The sequence below is a fragment of the Mirounga angustirostris genome, unplaced genomic scaffold (assembly GCF_029215605.1).
Source record: "Mirounga angustirostris isolate CCGP_5_RB_7025 unplaced genomic scaffold, mMirAng1.0.hap1 SCAF_12, whole genome shotgun sequence".
Classification (NCBI taxonomy): Eukaryota; Metazoa; Chordata; class Mammalia; order Carnivora; family Phocidae; genus Mirounga; species Mirounga angustirostris.
In genome coordinates this window covers 29,694,552-29,708,737 of record NW_026991720.1, presented here as the reverse complement: position 1 = coordinate 29,708,737, position 14,186 = coordinate 29,694,552, and the positions used below count along the sequence as shown (strand labels likewise).

General features: G+C 36.9%; 1 protein-coding gene and 1 long non-coding RNA gene across 3 annotated transcripts in view; both read right to left on the bottom strand.

Annotated features, from left to right (window-relative positions):
- TSPAN12 (tetraspanin 12) overlaps window positions 1-14,186 on the bottom strand; it is a 290,076-nt gene that overhangs the window by 103,651 nt on the left and 172,239 nt on the right. The gene's annotated exons all lie outside the window — the stretch shown is intronic.
- LOC135362079 (uncharacterized) overlaps window positions 5,042-14,186 on the bottom strand; it is a 47,174-nt gene continuing 38,029 nt past the window's right edge. Inside the window, exons 2-3 of the long non-coding RNA XR_010406408.1 lie at window positions 5,701-5,822; window positions 5,042-5,055 (exon numbers count right to left, since the gene is read on the bottom strand). This is a non-coding gene — a long non-coding RNA (uncharacterized LOC135362079). The remainder of the gene's footprint in view (window positions 5,056-5,700; window positions 5,823-14,186) is intronic.

Here is a 14,186-nt window from a genome sequence, read left to right as displayed (position 1 = left end):
TGGAAAAGGTGTGAAGTGTAGCATTCAAGTGATATTTATCTATGAGGTGTATCCATTTTATAGTTCTCTTTTCATAAATTTCATTTCCACTTGTAGAGTGGTGTCATATGCAGACTAATTAATATGACTTATCCTGTGGCTAAGCGGGAATGTTTTTCACTTTTCCTTTATCCTTTCACCTTGTGCAAAATTATTATTCCCCTCAACACCTCATTTATCTCTCCCATCCACCCTAGGGAGTCTCTCGTGCAGAACAACCAGGAGGTGTATAGAGAGGAACAACAATCTGGCAGCCTCATCATAAAATGTGATATGTTAGCTATTTCCCTTTCCAAGGGACCTATCCAGCTGAGACTGTACGAGGCCTCTGGGCCACACATGCAAATGCAGCAAACTCACATCCCAAGAAAACTTTTTGCCAAAAAGGCGGAGGGAAATAGCTCTTTAACAGAGCTTGGGCGGGGGGTGGGGGGACAACCATTGTGTTTTCTGGGAGTTTGTCATGTAGGAGAAATAAGCAGCTATAGCCGTCTGGCAGGAGAGTAATTTTTTACTGGGCCAGATATTGCTTAGGAATGGAGTTCGATTTCATGCATTTTCACTGCTAATTCTGAGAAGACTGTTCATTTCTGATATGCAAAGGCCATTTTGAAAAATTGAGTAGGCTGCCATCAAAAAGAGGAAATAATTTGAGCATATGTTATTAGAAACTGATTATTTTTATTCATAACATGTGAAACAGGTGTTGATAAACACATATATCAGATTTTCTGTGCTATTATGGTACTGTCCCTCATTGGAGTCTACAGCTGACTTGGTCGGTAGGAAGATTTTACTCTTAATTTATGTTCTTTAGGCATGTGTTTGCCTTGTGGCTGATTTTCAGTAGTGGACAGATTTATGTAGGCTTATATCACCTGGGTTTACTCGTAAGCAGTAAAACACATTCCAAAGGATTTTGCTAATATTCATGCTTATGCTTGTTTAAAACTAAGAAAGCTAATTGAACTGGATCCTGGTTAACCTCATCCCTCATCCATATTTTCACCAGAATTGGATCAATCCCCCTAATCAACCTCCAACAAAGAAAATTGCACATGTGTTCTTGGTATTTTAGAGACGGACAAAACTTTTTCAAGAGGAAGAGTTATCAGTAGTGATCGTTGTAAGCTCCAAACAAGGGAGAGAAATTGAGTCTGCTTTGTCCCTGCTATATTCCCAACATCTAGAATATTTCCTGTATTTGTACCCTTTCATGGTTTAAATGCAACCAGTATGCAGAATGGTCCCCAAAAATATGAAGCCAAATGAGTGACTTCATTATTTTAATCAAACAAATTTAATCTGTCAAATACTTAACATACACATAATATCTGCTGGCTGACATGGGGCTAAGGCATAAACAATAAGTAATTCATCACATACGTGACTGAAATTAGCATTATTTTATACAAGCAAATCAGGTTTTTTTATTGTTGTTATTCTCCCCTCATTTGACCTATTGTTGGGGGGGTTATTTTCACCTTTGGCTGTATTTCCTAATATGATGTGAAAATTAAGTCCTTATCCATATCAGCAGCACGTCATACATCCCAACATTCAAACCTTAAAAGAAAGTCCTGATTCTTAACCTCTAAACACAGAGTGATTACTTGACAGGGTCCTAGCCCCAACACACCAAGGACTGCTGTTTCATTTGCCCTAGTGTTCACTAGTATTCACTATTTTATTCATTATTGTAATTCTTTTACTGCCTTACATTACAATACTGTGTAACAAGTCATTAAAGTGCTTTAACTGAAGTTGTGCTCCTTACACACATTCATTTCACAGTGTGGAGCACATGATAGGCATTGTGGTTTGGGTCTATAACAGCAAGAGTGTGTTGAGTACTAGAAAAATACAAAGATGAAGAGAACCCAACCCTTCCTTCAAACTAAACACCAGTAAGAGAGGTAAAAATATATACAGGGATTAAAACCTTCCTGTCTTTGTATGGAAAAAATCCTACCAATGTAGCTAATGGAATAAGTATTGTCTTAGTCCATTTGGGCTGCTATAATAAAAATACAGTAAAATGGATGGCTTATAAACCATAGAAATTTATTTCTCACAGTCCTGGAGGCTGAGAAGTCCAGAAGAAGATTTGGTGTGTGGTGAGAGCTCCTTTCTGTTTCATGGATGACTGTCTTTTCTGTGTCCACACATGGCAGAAGGGGTCTTCTTGGTGATGACACTAAAATCCCAGTCGTGAGGATTCCACCCTTATGACCTAATCACCTCATCAAGGTCCCACTTCCAAATACCACCATGTGGGGTATTAGCTTTCAACCTGTGAATTTTGGGGGCACATAAGTATTCAGTCTGTAGCAGTAATTTTTGCCCAGATTGGATTTTTTATAAAACAGGAAAGCCTAAAATTCAGAGATGGTGAACTTAGATGCTGGAAAGGGAGAAAAACATATGCCACCTGAGGGAAGGGTAACAAGGAGAAAAGGTCATTCAAATTAGCAAGACTTCACAGTTTCCCTCTGGCCTTGCCATGTCTTCATCTGTGAAGAAGTATGTAGATGGTATGTCTTTGGGCTATAGCCCTAAGGTGAGTGGAACTGAGCTACCACATATCCTACAATAGAGCTGATAGGGGCCAGCCCCCTCTTTAAAACTCTTTACTACCTTGAATCTGAGTCACGACGACTGATACGGATGACACAACCACGTGGTTTCCTTGATCAGAGACCTTAGTCCAACAAACATGGCAATAACACCAAAAGACACCACCTGCAAAGAAGTATTTGTGGGTGGGATTATGTGACATATTTAAATGCTCTATATACAATGGTGGAAAATGAGTGGCAAATGCATCGTTGCCTCATATATTTAAATTGCAATGGTGAAACTCGCCTTTGATTAAGATGTTATAGTTTTGATTGCATACCGCGAGGAGAAAATAGTAAATTTGCAACTGTCCTTATATGTCAGTCCAATGAGTCATTTATATTTAAACAGAAAACTAATTTCTACAAGGCAAATATAGCAAGAAAGACTACTTTGGGATTTTCTAGTTGCTTCAGAGATCAGAAGGAAAAATTGTCACTCTTCAGAAATTCTGTAGGTTTACATGTGGGTGAGATATTATGGATGGTCATAGTTGATATATTATATTGTAGGGAACATAACTTGTGATAGACATTTCCCCCTACTGCAACATATGGGCATGACATAATTATATTATTCAGATTTAACTTTTTAAAAACTTGATAAGCAGTGTCCAAGAAGAAAACAAGTTTTGATTCTTACCAGTTCTGAAGTCTTTCTTCCAGTTAAAAGCAATGCCCTTTGTACAGTCTTCTGACTAAAATGTATATTATCCTTTCTTGTTTAATTTTTAAGAGAAACAATGACTGGTCATGTGAAGAAATCTTCTAATCAAGAAAAATGTCTTTTCCCTAAATAAAAGTAAATGTAAAAAGGAATCTTCAATTAAGAACGGATCATTTCTTTTCCCTATACATCATGACCTCCTATTTCTTTCCAGTTGGTTGGATTTCAATGGAAATAACTTTTATGTTAAGTTTGTTTAGCCTTAATTTGCTATGAAACGCAAACTGTGCCATTATTATTGACTAGAAAAGGGCTGTCTGCATGGCCTTAGAAGACCATTATATGCAAATGTGCAAACACAGGTCATTATAATATGAGCTAATTCTTGCTTGCATACAAAAGTATCAATGGTATAGTATAGCCATTAAAGATTTTTAGGAAGGCTATGTTGTAACAGGCTCATAGTTCCAATGAAGAACCTACAGTGCTCTTGAGTTTGATATAATAATGTATTAATAAAAAATGTATTCATATCATATAGCTTTTTTCCACCCAACATTTAAAAAAGAACCATCCCAGAGGCCTTTTTCCTAGAAACTGAGAGGAGTAGGAGAAGAAGGGTTGAGTATCATTTTCTTTAAATCTTTTTATATGGGGGACACCTGGGTGGCTCAGTCATTAAGCGTCTGCCTTTGGCTCAGGCCATGATCCCAGGGTCCTGGGATCAAGCTTCGCATCACATCGGGCTCCCTGCTCAGCGGGACGCCTGCTTCTCCCTCTCCCCCTGCTTGTGTTCCCTCTCTCACTGTGTCTCTCTCTGTTGAATAAATAAAATCTTTAAAAATAAATAATAAAGGTACAGGTCTGTGATGCAACAGTCTTACACAATTCACAGCGCTCACCATAGAACATACCCTTCCCAATGTCTATCACCCAGCCACCCCATGCCTCCCACCCCCCACCACTCCAGGAACCCTCAGTTTGTTTCCTGAGATTAAGAATTCCTCATATCACTGAGATCATATGATACATATCTTTCTCTGATTGACTTATTTTGCTCAGCATAATACCCTCCAGTTCCATCCATGTTGTTGCAAATGGCAAGATTTCATTCCTTTTATGGCTGTGTAATATTCCATTGTGTGTGTGCATGTATATGTGTGTGTATACACACACACATATACATGCATACACACACACATATACATACACACACATATATATACACACATACACACACACACATATATACACATACATATATATATACACATACATATATATATATATATATATACACACACACACACACACACACACCACATCTTCTTTGTCCATTCATCAGTCGATGGACATCTTGGCTCTTTCCATAATTTGGCTATTGTGGACATTGCTGCTATAAACATTGGGGTGCACGTACCCCTTCAGATCACTGCATTTTTGTCTTTGGGGTAAATACCTAGTAGTGCAATTGCTGGGTCGTAGAGTAGCTCTATTTTCAACCTTTTCAGGAACCTCCAGACTGTTTTCCAGAGTGGCTGCACCAGCTTGCATTCCCACCAACAGTGTAGGTGGGTTCCCCTTTCTCCACATCCCCGCCAACATCTGTCATTTCCTGACTTGTTAATCTTAGCCATTCCGACTGGTGTGAAGTAGTATCTCATTGAGGTTTTGATTTGGATTTCCCTGATGCCGAGTGATGTTGAGCACTTTTTCATGTGTCTGTTTCCTCTGAAACAAATAATACATTATATGTTAAAAAAAAAAAAAAGAAGATAGTAGGAAGGGAAAAATGAAGGGGGTAAGATTGGAGGGGGAGACGAACCATGAGAGACTATGGACTCTGAGAAACAAACTGAGGGTTCTAGAGGGGAGGGAGGTGGGGGATGGGTGAGCCTGGTGATAGGTATTAAAGAGGGCATGTATTGAATGAAGCACTGGGTGTTATACGCAAACAATGAATCATGGAACTCTACATCAAAAACTAATGATGTAATGTATGGTGATTAACATAACATAATAAAATAAATTTAAAAAATAAAAAATACTAAAAAAAGCAAAAATAAATAAATTTTTTAAAAATAAATAAATATTTTTATATGGGAAACTTTCTCAAATGATATTTAGATAAGGCTTTTTAACCTTACTACAGTTTATAAAGGCAAGTGAGCTCAAAATATTTGAATCTAAAAGGTAAGACTAGGAGGGTTTGGGGAGGAGAGAGGATTGATTCTCCTAAACCCCAAAATGGGACATCTATGCTGCTCCCAGAAGCTGAGGCATAAACCTCTATGTGTTTAAACATTTGCTGTCAAGAAGCAGTTCATTTTTCTTTTGAACATAAAATGTTCTAAGGCTGTTAGTAATGATACTCACGGCCGCAGGCTGCTGAGGCTTTGAGTGAGGATCACAAGGCAGTAAAAGTAAGGAGGGCAGCAGGTCTATGGATCTACAAAAGCTTCTTGTGGATGGCACTTCCAATTTTTAATGAATGATACCTGAGAAAGTAAAATAATATAATGAAAGCTTTCTTAATGCCAACCTGTCCCATGACTGGACTTTAAGCTTTTGACCATTGTTGAACACTTTCTATGGAGTGTTCATATGTTACTACAGTGTTTGCCATAGAGAGAATTGGTAGATACTTCATACATTCTTTTTCATTAAAGTTAATTGAATAAGCATTATGAGCTTCTTCTAAATACCTCCAAGCATTTGGAATCATGTTGCTTTTAGCCAGGTAAAAGTCTTTTTACAACAACATTTTGGATATCAGAAAGTTCTATATAACTAAGCTATATCTATATCCCAGCATATCTCCCCAATAAAAAATGCCTCAGTGATCTGATTATATTTCTTTCCTTACAACACAATTTTGCAATGACTTTTTCTTTCTCTTTCTTTTTTATTATTATTGTTGGCTTTTTCTATTGCTTTTTCCAATAATAGATATGCTTTACCAAAAAACAAAATAAAACAAAACAAAACAAAAAAACATGTGCTATTTATGACATGTCAGGGGAGGCAAAATGAGCTTACATATCAAATAGAAATATTTGTTCTTTTATTTTGTTCTTAAATGAAAGTGAAATTATCCTTCAAATTCTCTTAACCTTCCTACTCCAAATAAATCAACCATCTAAATAAAATGCACCTATGCACGAAATTATCCACTAAAACAAAAGATCCACAAGCAAAGATATCAGACCAGAAGATAAGGATACAATAAAGATCTGGACCCGATCCTGATTTCTGATGCTTATTCATTTTCTTCAATGGATTCCAAAGACTTTTAGCTTACAATGACTGCCAACACATTGACTGATTCATCCGAATGCTTTCAGGCTAGGAAGAACTTTTAACAGATGGCCCAACTTTGTTTGTTTCTACGGATGACTAACCAGGTATATAACTAGAACAATTTTATGGTTTATCAGAAATCCTTTGGAGCTCTCCAAACAATCTGGGCCTAACCTCAGTTTGTGAAAGAGCAGGTTCCTCTAGATGATATCTAATATGTAATATGACTGAGAAGGATAAATTTGTGACATATGATGGTACATGGTATGTTGGAAGTAATTCAATTTCTTCTTCTTCTAATTTCTTAGACAACTTTCTAAGTACTTGTCTTAGAGAAATAATCACTTACTACTTTTTAGTATTGGAATCCACTTTCAGTCCACATTAACCATATTAACAAAAAGGAGAGGATACAAACAAAATGAATTTATGATCACATTTCACCAATCAACAATAAGAAGAGCAAAATAACTATGTGATTTTTAATAAAGTGATTTTATGCCTTCTCTACACACTTGATATTTAAATACTTTTTTATTTTATGAAATAATGAGACAATTAAAAAGATGACAAGTCCATAATTGTCCTCAAATTTCATGATGATTTTGCTAATCTATGATAAATAAAAATAAGAGCAACTGGAAATTTATGTAAACTTTTACTTTCTTAATTTACTGTTTTTTTTTTTTAAAGATTTTTACTTATTTATTTGAGACAGAGAGAATGAGAGAGAGAGAGCACATGAGAGGGGGGAGGGTCAGAGGGAGAAGCAGGCTCCCCACCGAGCAGGGAGCCCGATGCGGGACTCGATCCCGGGACTCCAGGATCATGACCTGAGCCGAAGGCAGTCGCTCAACCAACTGAGCCACCCAGGCGCCCCAATTTACTGTTTTTTTATTCTAAGAGCAAAACAGCTAGCTATAACAATAAAAATACAATAAAGAATTTAAAAATGTAATTATTTACGCCCAGCATTCTCCAGTTTCATCTCCCTGAGGTAACCGATACTAACCTGTGTATTATTTATATTTCCTCACCTTTTTCTATGCTCACAAAAATGTTTACATACATAGGGGAGGAAAAAAAATTCCCTACCTTTTTAGGTTGTTTTGGCTGCTCTGTTAGTTAAACTGACATAAGACAGATCAACAAAAGAAAAACAAATTTAAGTCAGGCAATTGAAGCTTATATGCCACCCCAAGCTAAGGACAAGAAGGTAGGGGTCTGGGACATCAAAAGGAAGAAGATAAATCACAGGAAGATGGGAAGAGCAAATGTTTGGTAAACAAATGTTTGTCTGTTTGTCGTGCCACACAGAGACAGCTGGGCACAGAGAGGAATTTGAAAAAATAGGCTGAACTCTCCCAGCTTACCACACCTAGTCCATACTCTTTGTAGCTGTTTCTGGTGATAGCTGTCTGCCTCGACAAGGCCCTCTACCTAAATTCTTTTAGGCACTTAATGGGGGAGGTGAAAAGCTCTTCCTGAGTTTTTCTGGCCTTGATTCTCTTCAGCTTAAAATAATCCACATGCTAAAGTGGCACATTCTGGGGTAGCCTTTTCTGAACCCCATCAGTTCCCTTCTCTGAAACTTCCCTAGAAGTTTCATATAGTAAAAGCTGAGCTGTAGATTGCTCCATTATTTCATTGATTAATCTGTTAGTCAGTTCAGTTAAACAGTTGTGCCTCATTTTAGGAGATGGTGATGCACCTGGGCTTGTGAAATTAGGCCTAGATTATGCAAGAAATCAAGTATTTAATAATGTTTCTATGGAAACAAAAGAAAAATGATGGTTAATTATTGGCACAAATTATAAACCAGTTTTTAAGCCCAGGTAGCAACCAGTCAAGATTTCTAGACGTCAGTGTTGAAGCATCTTTTGCAGTTTGAATGTCTCTGATGATATCATCAGTGTTCAGGTAAATTTTCTGAGTGGCCCACATAGTAACAGGCAAAAAGATTGTCTAAACATGAGTTATTGTGGCGATTTCTCTGATGTTTATATCAAACTGCTCACATTCAGTTTGTAGGGCTTCGGGAAAAGGGCAATTTTTTTTCTTAGTTATTCTAAGTCAAAAGTGGTAGAAAATTGGAGGTTTAAAGATTTTGTAGCCAAATATTGGAGGAAACTAGAATTCAGGATCAAGTTGATTTACAGGTAGAAAAGAAAACCTCAAAGATAAATAACAACACTAGCATCTGATATCCATAAAGGATATTTGGAAGTAGGTCAACTCTGCCATAACTTTCGAACCAAAGAGTAGCAGAATATTTGCCAAATTTTCGTCTTACAATCCCAGACCTCATACTCAGAAAAAATAGAAGGATATCTGTCTACAGAGGTACTGAGTATTATATTTAATTATAATTTGTTCTGGATTATTACTTTTTATTTTACAAGATCCATGAAGCCATGTTTTAATTAGCCAGATTTTTTTTTAAAGATTTTATTTATTTATTTGAGAGAGAATGAGATAGAGAGAGAGCATGAGAGGGGGGAGGGTCAGAGGGAGAAGCAGACTCCCCGCTGAGCAGGGAGCCCGATGCGGGGCTCGATCCCAGGACCCTGGGATCATGACCTGAGCCGAAGGCAGTCGCTTAACCAACTGAGCCACCCAGGCGCCCTAATTAGCCAGATTTTAAAACCCAGGGACTCAAATACTGATAATCTTTCCAAAAAAGTTGAGTTTTGTGTGGATGGCACTCCAATTAATAAACCTAATTACTTTGTCACTCAGGTTAGAATGCAAACAAATGATATTTAAGAGGATGCTAGGTAAAGGGAAATAATCTTTGTGTATCATCATTATAAAACAAACTATTGAGGAATTGTAGATTTTATGAGTTGGCTGGTCGATGAGTTGATAATTATTTGTGTCTTTTTGTAATTCTACGTTTAAAAACCACACCGGGTATTTCAGTTGAACGTGACACATCTACCTCTCTCAATCCCCAAGCTCAATGTGTTTTCCATGCACACCTTTACTTGATATATGAGCGCACTTTTCATTATCTTAAATTGAGTTAATTCCTCATTTACTAGTTTTATTTTACTGAGTTGCATGCCTGTATAGCACAAAAAGAGATTCAAGTTCTCTATTTTCTTCCAGATATTGTCAACAGCTTTAATTCCCTCAGGGTATGGAGGAGAGGTGTTGTGTATGCCTGTGGACTTGCTAGCAATAAAGCCAACACAAAATTAGTTAAGGAGGAAGAAGGGGAATTGGGAGGCTTTCTGTGCTGCTTTTACTAATCTAAAAGAAATCACTGGAATCATTTACTTTCCATTCTCTTTACGATAATTGACTCACACAACCCATCTCTTTTTCTTCAAATAGTTCTGCAATGATCAAACTAGATTGGATCTTTCTATGGTTGTGTCTTTTATTTTATAAGCACAATTATTCAAATAACAAATGGGAAAATCATCCATAAGCATGCACACCCAATCAAGGATAAATCCACAATTGCTCCATTAGTAATTACAGACAGTATTTCAAATATGGCCCATATTTTTGCAAATAACTGAACATACTAAATATTAAGTTCTTGATTGGACAAAATTTCAAATCAACCAGAATATAATATTGGAGGGGAGGACAGAATTATTAAGAAAACTATTATTGGGTACAAGTCTCTCAGAAATTTGAAAGGATTTTATTTTAAAAGCTCCAGCAGGTTTGATAATTATCCACATGTGAGTGCATAATGCCACCCAGCATTATATTGTGAAATATTTTTAATTGGACCAATTTGGCAAATTGTCAGCCATAATTCTAAATATGCCAGTTTTGGATAAAGGGGAGGGGCAGTTGAGATTTAAGGAACATTGTGATCCATGACCTTGAAAATCAGGAATGAAGAGAAAGACCACAATCAGTAAGGAAAAAAAGTGAATTCCTACCACATAGGATTAAGAAATGTAGTTGGCCAGTTTTGAATACCTACTATGTGCCCTGTATCCAATTAGTTTCTAAAAATACTAAGGTAAAAGATGCAGTTATTTGACTTATATAACATACAGTCTAGTACATACTAGAATAGTGCAATTCTGATAAAACAGGGCCACAAAATGTGAATGATATCTTAGGTTACTCTTAGAAATTTCAGATTAGAGTTTTGCATCCCTGTTTATTCAAGGATAAAATAACATATGCACAAGCAAGAATGTCCCCACTGTCTTGTTCATTGTCCAATTGTGAGATATGTGTAAGCTCTTGCAGAAGCATCCCCAATGCCTATCATCTGGACCCAACCCAGAGTTTGCTAGGCTAAGTCACCGCAGTTAGCCTAACTCTTAACCACTAGGTCCTTCCACTACATCCTAAAACAAACTCCATCAAAGGATAATGCTTCAACTTGTCCCTTTTTACCTACCATTTATATGTAGTTCTCTAGATAATTCAAGGGGGGGTGTGTGGATCCCTGAATACTTAGGGTATTAACAGTAAAGAAACTTTAAGGCCAAATTTATGCAATAAGTCTCAGTTCTCTAGTTCATTCTTTTTAACTACACAGAGAGAGAAACAAAGGACAACTGAGGAAAGAGTGGGGGGAGAGGGAGGAAGAAACAGAAAGAAATAGGGAAAAAGAGAGAAGGCTAGGTAAGTCCCACAAAAGACTTTTAAGAGGGGCATCTGGGTGGTTCAGTTGGTTAAGCATCCAATTCTTAGTTTCTGCTCAGGTCGTGATCTCAGGGTCATGAGATCAAGCCCTGCATAGGCCCCACGTTGGGCCCGCATTGGGCTCCATGTTGGCACCCCCCTCCCCAGTGCTCAGTGCAGAGTCCGCTTAGGACTCTCTGTCCCTCTCCTTCTGCTGCTCCTCCACCTCTCCCTCTCTCTCTCTCTCTTAAATAAATAAATATTAAAAAAAAAAAGACTTTGTAAGAAAAAATACATCACAAACTGGACTTCAATCCATGATCTATGATTTAGGCAGAAAGTAGACTAATTATAAGCTTAGTCTCCTTTTTTTCCCTAGTAGAACAAGACTTACTACAGCAAAGATAGGCTGCGTTTTCTCATTTTAAATTTGATAAGGAAAACCTGGTATGGCTGTTAGTTAGAGCAGTATGGTCCATTTACAAAGATTCTTAATTTGGGGGGACATTTAAGTAGACCCCATGCCCAACATGGAGTCCAACGTGGGGCTTGAACTCAACCCTGAGATCAAGACCTGAACTGAGATCAAGAGTCAGACACTTAACCAACTGAGCCACCCAGATGCCCCCTTTGGGGGACATTTAAAATTCTAGTAAAGGCTGTGGACCTCCCCCAGAAAAGTGTAGATGTGCATACATACAAATCTTTTGCATACAGCTTCAAGGTGGTCCCAGAATCCATGTAGCCATCCATGGATCCAGGTTTGGATTGTCTGTCTTCATGGCTTTTCCAGGTCATTATAGTAATGACAAAGAAGAAAAATATGAATTCTATGCTGTATGTATATAAAAACCTAAGAAGCAGCATACTGGGTCAGAGTAATGCATGTATGTAATAAGAATATAAGAAACAGCACGCTGGAGAAGATTAATGGGCCTCCAGCTCCATATTCAGTTTCTAAGAGTGGTCTTAAGCAAAATTGGAGAGCATGAGAAATACCTCATGATTCTCATTTTATCTAAAAATATTAGAGTTCTTCAACTAAATATATCTAACCTTCTCTTAGTAATCCAATTTCTGTCTCTACTCAGCAGACATGAATATAACCAAACTTGTCTCTTTCTTGAACTTCAGAAAAAGGAGAAAGAACGAAAAAGTGAACAAAGAGACAACTGGGCCAGACACATCCCTTCACTTTGACCTCGGCTTCTTTCCCTCATAAGTACCACAAATCCTCTTCTCAGGTGTGAGAAGGTAAAGATGACATGTAATACCAAAGGAAACTGATTGCACACTGACAGTCCTAATAGAAGCACAAAGCACCTTTAAATATCTCAGCAGCTAAAAAGTTTATTACTATGCCTGAGAGACCAAGAAGAAGAATATACACACTAAAATATGTGTGTCTCATATCCTCCAAATAAAATCAAAATTCACTGAAGCTCTCTCAAATAATGGCTTACTAGAGAAAAAAAAAATGTGTTAAGAATAAATTTTTCATGGGACAAAGTTTGCATTTAACCAGTGTGCCTCTTATCCAAATGAATGGATTTTCTTCCTTGAAAAATTTCACACATCAATGGTAACATAAAGTTCAGTAATTATCTTCTATATTTCTAACGTTGTGTGATGCAGTAATTCTTCTATGTCAAGATGTAAAGCAGCTGGGAATTGAACAAAATTAACACACACATTTCACATTGGTCATGATCTGAGAATATCTTTTTTGCCCAAGTGAAAAACACTGGGGTTGGGGGCGTGGGGGAGGAGCGCTTTCCTGAGAAAGGAAAGTTGTTATAACAATAGGCCTTTACAATAATTATCCCTGCACTAAAAATGCCAAAAAATAAAATTATAATAAATTTGAATAGTCCTTTTAAAAAGTGTTTCTGATTTTTAAAATGTTTCTTACATAAAACAATCAAGATGGCTGGATGAATAGTAAAATTACATTGTATCAATTTCAGGGTATTAGTTCAAGTCTAATAAAATTTTAATAGAAATATGTTTGATGACTTTAACTTACTGCTAAATGAATAGTATTCTGCAGGATTTGATAGTATATGACTTGAGAAAAGATTATTAAGAAGACATATAATGCACTTTTATATAAAAATACTTGCAGGAAACCATTAGATGATACAGAAAATCAATAATGCCCTAGTACCAATTTCAGCAACATTAAAATTATGATGCTCGTTGATATTTATGATGATAGAGCTACTAAATCATTTCATTTTTATCTTTCACCACATTGGCATTTTTCTTTGTTATCCATGACCAGTTGCAAATTTTGATCAGTTGTGTTTTATTATGATCTTGTTCCTAAACAGCTCTTCTCAGGGAACTTTAACAGTCCATTCTTCCTAATTCAGTGTATGAATGAACTGGTAAATCTCTGCCCTTTTAGGGAAGCCATAATAATTGTAAAATATTAAAACATTCAAAATGGATCTTAGCAGAACCAAGTAAATAGGATTTAATAAACGGGGTTTCCCAGCTTCCTTTATTTCCATGAGGAAAAAAATAATGATGGACTAGCCTCATTATCTCACATGTGTAGAACTGAGGTCCAAATAGCAATGAATTACCCAAGTGTAGAATTCTATACAGGGTACAAACAAATCTCTTAAGTTTCAACCATGTCCTTCTTCAAGGCCACCCAAATTATCATCTCACACAAACAGGAATACAGAGCTTACATTTACTTGGCTTCTGAAGTAACTCTATGATTTTTTCTTAATCTGCTAGACTGTCATTGCCAATGGAATTTAGATAAATTCAGAGAACTAGAAGAGAAAATAATGGTTATGGTGAAATACTATTTCTATAATTTGCTGACTTGGTACTCTGGCTAGGGGAAAACAGAAGCTATTTGACTGCATCCCTCAGTTACTAGGCTTCTCCACAGGTAAGGAGATGCAATGAGACACCTCCCTGGAACGCTTTCTAGGATT